This window comes from Medicago truncatula, chromosome 8 (assembly GCF_003473485.1).
Source record: "Medicago truncatula cultivar Jemalong A17 chromosome 8, MtrunA17r5.0-ANR, whole genome shotgun sequence".
NCBI lineage: Eukaryota > Viridiplantae > Streptophyta > Magnoliopsida > Fabales > Fabaceae > Medicago > Medicago truncatula.
Window position 1 is genome coordinate 19,236,793 of NC_053049.1, and position 10,985 is coordinate 19,247,777.

The 10,985-nt window shown below is 30.8% G+C and overlaps 1 pseudogene; it reads left to right on the forward strand.

The window, feature by feature from the left end:
• Positions 1-454: 454 nt before the first annotated feature.
• On the forward strand, positions 455-10,426 carry LOC11409826 (UDP-glucose flavonoid 3-O-glucosyltransferase 7-like; annotated as a pseudogene).
• The last annotated feature ends 559 nt before the right edge of the window (positions 10,427-10,985 follow it).

The following is a 10,985-nucleotide window of genomic DNA, read 5'->3' on the forward strand; positions in this document are numbered from 1 at the left end:
ATATAGCCGGATGATAACAAGAAAAACATAAACACAAATTATTTCTCCAAGAGGTTCTTTAACTTGTTTTACCAAAATATATGAGGTACCTAAAAATGATTTTCAATTAAATAAAGTGTCTTATTTGCCTGCACATTGGTTGTCATTATCTTATTACTATTAATGTCAATCCGAGTGTCTATTTTTTTCCTGTTTATGCAGAATATAAATGATATATCACTGAAGTTTTTAGGTGCTTACTATCAATGCAAACCCTCATACTCAAGGTCCAGTTCATACAAAATTCAAATTACTTAGGGGTTGAATACCCTTGCGATTTACGTGCCAATTTCACTAGTCTTAGATCAGATCAGACCACAGCCTAGTTGCGGGATGCAGTGGTAAGCAATCCCTAAAAGTGCAAGAGAGAATAGTAGCAGCACCCGAAGCAGTGGTGGAGGAAGTGGATAGAAACATGGAGTGGGTGGCACAGGTGGCGCCAGGGGCTGAGGTTATCTTTGTGTCTCTTCCTGGAAATAATCTCAGAAAAATTTACTTCAAGTATGTTAATAAATTACAAGATTTGAATTATTTTTTAACTAGTTTAGTTCTATGAGACACTGACACAAGCGCCAAACACATCAATACTAGTACTAGTTTGAGAAAATAAATATCATTGAATGTAACCACACATTTCATGTTCAATCCACTGACACTGACACACTTTGACTCTAAAGTGTCGGTGCTACATTTCAAGTTAAAGTAGGTGCCTAGAATTTAGTCAGAATGGAAGCATCAAGAATGTCTTCAAAAGATGAGCTTTCCTTCAGCAACGCACGTAACGGATGGGAACAAAAAGGTTCGTCATGTCAGATTTGTGTAACTCCTTATGGCCATATTTTCTCAAATAGGAAGGTCTCTAGCATCGCCTTCTCATGTTGAACAACACATGGGAGAGGCCACTTCTGAAATCTAATGTTTGTGTTGAAGGATGAGAGCAAATTTAGTTATCAAGAAACCTTGGAAATGATTTCAGAAGAATTCCTTTCAAGTATGTTAAGAAATTACAAGATTTGAATTTTTTTTTACTAGTTTAGTTCTCTCAAGAAAACATGGGGTTCAAATACATGTGAAATATCATGAGTGGCTTGGCGACATTGGTTTTTTTCGTCGTCTTTGTGCAAAGTTATTTGTCTTCTTATTAGTTCGGTTCAGATTGTCAGATCAGCTTTGATCTGGTGAAGATTCAATAAATGATTTTGGCATCGTCCACGTTGCAGATCTGAAGTATTCTGGAGAGTTGAATATAATCATATATGCAAGCTTTTGTACTATGTCGTTTTATGCTATTAACATGGATGTTGTGATTTTGTTCGCAGATTCATCCTTTTTATTTTTAGCGATTTGCAATGTATCGATGTACTCTATTAATTTGAATGAATGATTATCATTTATTTTTGTCAAAATAAACTCATTCAAATTGTCGGTGCAAGTAAAAATATCGTAATTATCCGCTAGAAAGCTTCATATCGGACACGAGCCTCAACTTTTCCATCAGGAGACTTGTTTTACTTGATGGAAGTAGATAAAAGAGCAAATATCAGAATAACATGATACGAAAGAAATTATAAAATAAAATGTAAATTAACCGGAGATAGATATTTATTTATACCAGCGAAAAGACTGGCACTCACGTGCCCGTCTTTCCGCTCTTTTTATTGCGCCGACGTTTGAAAATTATGAACGGTGTTTTTCTAATGAAATTTTGATTTTGATTAAAATTAAAAATATAAATGTATGTTGCTTTCAAGTTATAACAAACCAAATAATATAATAAAAAAATAATCTAAATTCTTTTTTTTAATGACACCAACAATAATCTTTATTTTCTTAAAAAAACAGTCTTTATTATAAAAAAGTTGTTTAAGGATTGAGATAATGAAAAATTAAGTATAAATATATTCATCTAGTTTATTACACTTTTTAAATGATAAAGAAAAATAAATCAAACATTTATATATTCATATCGTGTTTGTTACATTTTATTAATATTTAAATTTATTCTTATCTACTTGTTACTTGTGTTATTTGCATTGAAAGTAGAGGGCATTTTTGGAAAGAAAAATTCAACCCAAAAGAGCTGAAAGAGGTGCAATAATATCCACTTAAACTCTCGGTTCTTTGTCCATCACATAAAACATAAAATACATATATTTATATTATGTTAGGGATATATTGACCACAAATAAAATGTCGATGCATTATCGACCACACAAAATATATTTCAATGCATTATTAACAAAAAAAAAAAAAAGAAATTAACATCAACAAAAAAGTTCCAAAGAATATTTAGTGAAAGTTCTTTTTCATCTTCTTCAATAACTTCAAATTCTTTATCTTCAATATTTAGTGATCTTTTAACTTTGCCGCCATCATATGATTGTGAACTCCATTAAAATTACATAACCACTAATTATTTGTTTCCTTTTTTAAATAACCAAGTAACCTAAACTGGAACGGATCCATGTAGAGATAATTGTCGGCATGGGCCCTCACTACATTTGAAAAATAAAATAGAAAACTAGTAGTCATCTTCTTATATATTAAAGTTAACAAGTAAGCCCTAATTTTAACCTAAACCCTATTGCATAATTTTACTGTTTTAACCCTAATGTTCACACCTAATCTCCTATTTTCATGAACAATCCTAATGCTCTCTCCTAATCTTCTTATATATTAAAGTTAACAAGTAAGCCCTAATTTTAACCTAAACCCTATTGCATAATTTTACTGTTTTAACCCTAATGTTCACACCTAATCTCCTATTTTCATGAACAATCTTCTTATATATTAAAGTTAACATGTAAGCCCTAATTTAAACCTAAACCCTATTGCATAATTTTACTGTTTTAACCCTAATGTTCACACCTAATCTCCTATTTTCATGAACAATCCTAATGCTCTCTCCTAATCTTCTTATATATTAAAGTTAACAAGTAAGCCCTAATTTTAACCTAAACCCTATTGCATAATTTTACTGTTTTAACCCTAATGTTCACACCTAATCTCCTATTTTCATGAACAATCCTAATGCTCTCTCCTAATCTTCTTATATATTAAAGTTAACAAGTAAGCCCTAATTTTAACCTAAATCCTATTGCATAATTTTACTGTTTTAACCCTAATGTTCACACCTAATCTCCTATTTTCATGAACAATCTTCTTATATATTAAAGTTAACATGTAAGCCCTAATTTTAACCTAAACCCTATTGCATAATTTTACTGTTTTAACCCTAATGTTCACACCTAATCTCCTATTTTCATGAACAATCCTAATGCTCTCTCCTAATCTTCTTATATATTAAAGTTAACAAGTAAGCCCTAATTTTAACCTAAACCCTATTGCATAATTTTACTGTTTTAACCCTAATGTTCACACCTAATCTCCTATTTTCATGAACAATCCTAATGCTCTCTCCTAATCTTCTTATATATTAAAGTTAACAAGTAAGCCCTAATTTTAACCTAAACCCTATTGCATAATTTTACTGTTTTAACCCTAATGTTCACACCTAATCTCCTATTTTCATGAACAATCCTAATGCTCTCTCCTAATCTTCTTATATATTAAAGTTAACAAGTAAGCCCTAATTTTAACCTAAATCCTATTGCATAATTTTACTGTTTTAACCCTAATGTTCACACCTAATCTCCTATTTTCATGAACAATCTTCTTATATATTAAAGTTAACATGTAAGCCCTAATTTTAACCTAAACCCTATTGCATAATTTTACTGTTTTAACCCTAATGTTCACACCTAATCTCCTATTTTCATGAACAATCCTAATGCTCTCTCCTAATCTTCTTATATATTAAAGTTAACAAGTAAGCCCTAATTTTAACCTAAATCCTATTGCATAATTTTACTGTTTTAACCCTAATGTTCACACCTAATCTCCTATTTTCATGAACAATCTTCTTATATATTAAAGTTAACATGTAAGCCCTAATTTTAACCTAAACCCTATTGCATAATTTTACTGTTTTAACCCTAATGTTCACACCTAATCTCCTATTTTCATGAACAATCTTCTTATATATTAAAGTTAACATGTAAGCCCTAATTTTAACCTAAACCCTATTGCATAATTTTACTGTTTTAACCCTAATGTTCACACCTAATCTCCTATTTTCACGAACAATCCTAATGCTCTCTCCTAATCTTCTTATCTTCTTATATATTAAAGTTAACAAGTAAGCCCTAATTTTAACCTAAACCCTATTGCATAATTTTACTGTTTTAACCCTAATGTTCACACCTAATCTCCTATTTTCATGAACAATCCTAATGCTCTCTCCTAATCTTCTTATATATTAAAGTTAACAAGTAAGCCCTAATTTTAACCTAAACCCTATTGCATAATTTTACTGTTTTAACCCTAATGTTCACACCTAATCTCCTATTTTCATGAACAATCTTCTTATATATTAAAGTTAACATGTAAGCCCTAATTTAAACCTAAACCCTATTGCATAATTTTACTGTTTTAACCCTAATGTTCACACCTAATCTCCTATTTTCATGAACAATCCTAATGCTCTCTCCTAATCTTCTTATATATTAAAGTTAACAAGTAAGCCCTAATTTTAACCTAAACCCTATTGCATAATTTTACTGTTTTAACCCTAATGTTCACACCTAATCTCCTATTTTCATGAACAATCCTAATGCTCTCTCCTAATCTTCTTATATATTAAAGTTAACAAGTAAGCCCTAATTTTAACCTAAACCCTATTGCATAATTTTACTGTTTTAACCCTAATGTTCACACCTAATCTCCTATTTTCATGAACAATCCTAATGCTCTCTCCTAATCTTCTTATATATTAAAGTTAACAAGTAAGCCCTAATTTTAACCTAAATCCTATTGCATAATTTTACTGTTTTAACCCTAATGTTCACACCTAATCTCCTATTTTCATGAACAATCTTCTTATATATTAAAGTTAACATGTAAGCCCTAATTTTAACCTAAACCCTATTGCATAATTTTACTGTTTTAACCCTAATGTTCACACCTAATCTCCTATTTTCATGAACAATCCTAATGCTCTCTCCTAATCTTCTTATATATTAAAGTTAACAAGTAAGCCCTAATTTTAACCTAAACCCTATTGCATAATTTTACTGTTTTAACCCTAATGTTCACACCTAATCTCCTATTTTCATGAACAATCCTATTGCTCTCACCTAATCTTCTTATCTTCTTATATATTAAAGGTAACCCGTAAGCCCTAATTTTAACCTAAATCCTATTGCATAATTTTACCGTTTTAACCCTAATGCTCACACCTAATCTTATATTTTCATGAACAACCCTAATGCTCACACCTAATCTCATATTTTCGTGAGCCCTAATTTTAACCTAAACCCTATTGCATAATTTTACCGTTTTAACCCTAATGCGCACACCTAATCTTATATTTTCATGAACAACCCTAATGCTCACACCTAATCTCATATTTTCATGAGCCCTAATTTTAACCTAAACCCTGTTGCATAATTTTACCATTTTAACCCTAATGCTCACACCTAATCTTCTATTTTCATGAACAACGCTAATGCTCACACCTAATCTCCTATTTTCATGAACAAAGCAAATCGGCATCGCTTTATTTCCCCTATTTCTTCAAAACAAATCGCCCTATTTCTTCAACAAAACAAATTGCCCTATTGGAATAAAAGGGTTTTGAAAGATTATAGCAACATTTTTTTTTGTTAATATTACACTTTTCATCCAAATTAGAACTGAACTCTCTTTGTTAAATATTTACCACAAAATGCACCTGAATTTTGCAATCTATATAAACAGGTGGAAGAAACATTTCAACAAACAGTTAAAGGGTATCATTTACGGTAAATGCCAAATATTGGATAAAAGGAAAATTATTTAAATAAAACATTTTACATGTTCAGGTTAAGAATGAACTATTTTTAGGTACATAATATAACATTAACATATAATTTTTACAAAAGAATGAAGTAACATTTTTTCAAAAAAAAAAAGAAAAATATGAAGTAACATACCAATAATATAATATTGACATATAATTTTAACAAAAGAATGAAGTAACACACGATTGATAAAAATTAATATTTTTTTGGTGAATAAGCGTGGTGTCTGAGGTTCGAATTCCAACATCTGCATATATTTGGGACCACATATTTCATTCTCTTTGATATGCATTGAGATTTGTTTTTGTCTACTATATCTACAATGTATATGACCCGTGCGGCAGCACGGGTGGATAGTCTAGTTTTGTTAATTATAAGATAGTTGTGGGCAACCTAAACTATCTTTTTTTTTTTTTTTCTTGTCAAAAAAAAAAAGATAGTTTTATTGTTAGAAAAATGCTTACAACACACATTTTAACACACTTTTCAACAAACTTTCTTCTATTGGTTAAAATGCATGTGACAAACCAAATTCATATGGGACCCAAATGATTTGATAGGACCCATCTGAATTTTAACCACAGAGAGTGTGTTGAAAAATGTGTGTTAAAATGTGTGTCGTTAGCATTCCTCTTTTTGTTATTACCTTTTGCTTGTACCTGTAGTTCTATATCGTAACTTTTTTTTCCTAATAGAAGGATATAGATTAATATATACACAAAAGGCACGACAAAGAGAGAGGGGCAAGGGATAGAGATACTATTTATTTTAATAATTTAACAACCCAAAATATATATAGTTATTTTGGTAGTGTTTATTTGAGTGCAGTCTCCACTACTTTCACAAGCCAACACTAACATTTGTTTCTTTAAATTAGATTTATCTATATATAATGAAAGTAAACTACGCCTTTGTTGCTTGTCGACGAACCCTTTTAATCATATATCATTTCCAACTTTCCATTGTATCTACGGTGATAAAGTACGGCGTCGTCTTTATTTCACTATCACAAAACTTGGAAACATAGGAACCAACAAGAGAAGGTTTCACATTAGTGAAGAGGTTTAAAATCTGCAAAACCAACAAGATAAGGTTTCACATTAACGAAAGTTTTAAGAATATATGGTTTCACATCAATGGAAGCTTCAACCATAGACGGTCTCAATTCGACGGAAGACTCGACATTAGTTGGTTTTGACTCAACTGAATTATCAACCGCATTTTCAACCATAACTATCAATAAACAACAAATAATTGTAAAAAAAAAATAAGTATCAAAATTTAATTCAATCGTTAAATGCAACAAAATGAAAGAAAAAATGCAAAAGGCCAAATATTGGGCACCTATTGTAGTTACTTAATTGTTGTTGGGAGCTATATGGTAGTTAACTACTTCTACGAGTTCTTTTTAGAACCAACAAAAATATGGAAGAAAAAAGCAATAATGTAAATGGTTTAAAAGATGCAATGTCGGTTTCTTGACGTCAAATGTATATAAATCTTCTAACTATCATTCTTCAATGATTTGGCATAAAAAAATAAAATAAAAAATAAAAAACTTTTTTTATTATAGATAGGGAGATAGAAAAAAAATCTAACAAAGTTGGTGAATGAATAGTGTAGGAGGAAGAAAGCTGCCTGAAATATGTAACATGTGAGTTAACTACCATTGGAGGTAAAAAGGTAATATCGGGTGTTTGAGAGCAAACTAGCGAGTCTAAAGAGCAATTTTTCTGTGATATAGTGAGCTTGGTGGGGCTTATTTGATTGGGCTTTATGACTTGGGGTTTATTGACAACTTAGTTATAAATGCTGTCGAAGTCATGTGAAACCCTAACCTCTTTCAAATTCTCTCTCAAATCCATAGGGTTTTGAGATCCCTGCAGCTGCTCATCAACCATTTCCAAAGATTCACGTTATTCTACAATCACAAGATCTCTCAATTCTCAACTCAACTCAACTCGTTCAGTCCCTCAATTCTCAAATATATGATGTTATGAGTTTGTTTAATTACATGTATACCTATATATAATATAACATAATATAACTGAGATTTGATTTTCTATAACCTTTCGTTCATTCCTTCAATCGTTAATTTTTTGTTTTTTATTTATCTCCAGCTATAGGGATACAACGGCAAGAATGATTTTATTTCTTAAATTATATCTTTCATCAACAAGTGTGATTTCCTTGATTAATCCGTCGAGCACTACACCTCCAATGTTGCGTATCAGTATGCTTTGTTGCAGATTTCTTCATGACATTGACCCAGGTTTGCGAAGCTCGTTGGTCCTTGCTATGTGGGAGGTAATTTATTCCTAAAATCGAGAGGCCAGTTTTAGGGTACAAATCTTAGACCATGACTGCTGCAATGCAATAGGTTTTTGTTGTTCTGCTGTAAATATATTTTGATATATTTATGAATGGTTCATTTTCATTTTAGATCTCATCTTTTAGTCCCAAAAACCAATATGATAATTACAACGTATGTTGATTTATTAATTTTTTTATATAAATATGTAGTTGATGAATTTAATGTGTTCTGTCATTGTTATGTTAAGAAGTTAGAACACTTGAAAAATTATTAGTTTTTTAAGGATTTAAAATGCTTCAATTTATTCTTTAGGAAAGGCCGAGTGCTTAAAAACTTCGGCAAAAAAGTCTAATTATATCATTTTTGTGGCAGGATTTTCCTTCAAGAAAGAATCTAAAATCTAACTTACTTAACAAGGAAGGTAATATTGTGGATTTATCTTTTGATTATCTGATAAATGAAAAATCATGTTTTATAATCTAAAATTTGAATGCTCATATAGGTGACTAGTACCAAAAATAATATTTAAATTCATGTGACTAACACAGTCTTGGATCTTGTTTCTTTATAGAATATCCATATGAGCTGACTCAGAATATGGAGAAGTTCGTCAAGGAATCTGATGTTGATGCTCAACAAAAAATTATGGTACTAAATTTTTTTATAGGTTTTGATAGCATGTTTTAAAAAGTTTTATTTTCGGATTAGCTAAAGTATGAGTACAATCAATTTTTTACTATGATAACTTCAAAAATCTCTTGCAGACAAATAGAAACTTATCAAATCTCGTTTGAATCATTATGATGAACACACACATATATCTAACGTAGTTTTGCTGTTGTATCTTACATTTTACAGCATTTAAAGCTGCATATTCCATATCGAAATATAGTAAGAAAGCAACCTAAGATAATAATTTAAGAAAATATAAGGGATTGAATGTAACAGCACAAGTCAGTTTTATACTCGTGTCAAATACCGACAAATGTTGAACACTGAGAAACGCCTTCAGAAGTGATGTTGTTCGTAACATAGAATCTTGCTAAATATTCTCAAGTTTGTTGGCTACCATAGTTACACCATCTACCTAGCCTAAAAAGTACACAAAATGGGGCATACCAACAAATAAATGTATAGTCATTTTTAAACAATTGTCTTCTGAAAGTACCAAAAGTGTGTACAAGTCTCCTCTTTATAATCAGTTCCATCACATTAGGTTGCCCGCGCACGGAGTGAAATTCTAGAAAACCAACTTAGAGATTATTAAATAGTAAGTAAAGAACATAAAAAGCTTAGAGATTATTAAATAGTAACCAACTTAGAGATTATTAAATAGTAAGTAAAGAACATAAAAAGCTTACATTGCATTGTTTCTGATATGTTCTTTCCATAGGCAACAGGTTCTGCTGCAAAATTTGGTATTCCTAGGATTGTATTCCATGCTGCTGCTGGTTTCTTTTCATTGTGTGCTTCACAATTCCTGGAACAATACGAGCCTTTCAAAAATGTTTCTTCTGAAACAGAAGAATTCGTGATTCCTAATCTTCCTGGGAATATCAAAATGACAAGGTTGCAGCTGCCAAATATGTTTCTTCTAAATTGATGCAATAACCCAAAACATCGCAAAATTATACGCAGAATTCAGGGAATCAGAGGTGAGGAGTTATGGCATTATTGTCAATAGCTTCTATGAGCTTGACGGTGCTTATGCTGATTATTATAGAGAGGTTCTTGGACAAAATGAATGGGATATAGGTCCATTCTCAGTTTTCAACAGAGATATGGATACATCATACCGCGGAAAAGAACCCTCTATCAATAAACATGAGTGTCTAAAGTGGCTTGACACAAGATATCAACTCAGTTGTTTATGTGTTCTTTGGAAGTACAAATCACTTCCTTAACTCTCAGATTAAAGAAATTGATATGGGACTCAAAGCATCGGGGAAAGATTTTGTTTGGGTGGTGAAGAAAAAGAGAGAAGATATAGAGAAAAAGGACTACCAGAATTTGAGAAAAGGATGAAAGGAAACGGACTAATTATAAGAGGTTGGTCTCCTCAACTTTTGATTCTTCAACATAATTATAAGGGACTAATTTGAGAAAATAATGAAATGAGGAACAAAGCAAAAGTGCTTGCAAAAATGGCAAAGAAGGTTGTGGAGAAAGAAGGTGGATCATCTTACTCACAATTAAATGCCTTGATTGAGGAGTTGGATCATCTTAATTGCCATGAAATGATAGAATATTATTTATAAACTCAACTAATAATATTACTTTGCAAAAAAAAGTAGATAAATAATGTTCCTTTCTAATTCATCATATGTTCCTTTTTAACATCATATGTTCCACTTATCTTTGTAACTGAAACATGAATACCTTTTTGACAGATTATGTTCCTTTCTAATTCATCATATGTTCCTTTTTAATGTATTCTGTAATATTATCAATGTTCTAATTATGCAAAATTGTGGATTAAGATATTACTATGCTAATCAGCATAATGTACGAATCCCCGAAAATGGATTCGAAATTAAGTCTTGGTAATATTATCATCTTTTATCCTTTTTACATGTTAGTTGTGTAGCTGAAACATAAAGGCATATTTGTTTCTTTGTATTTGCACTATTATGTTAGGCATTGTAGAGAAAATAGATGGTTTTTTTCTTAAAACAACTTGCATAATATTAAAACGCTTTGCAAATGGATGTGATAGGAACCAAAAAATTTCA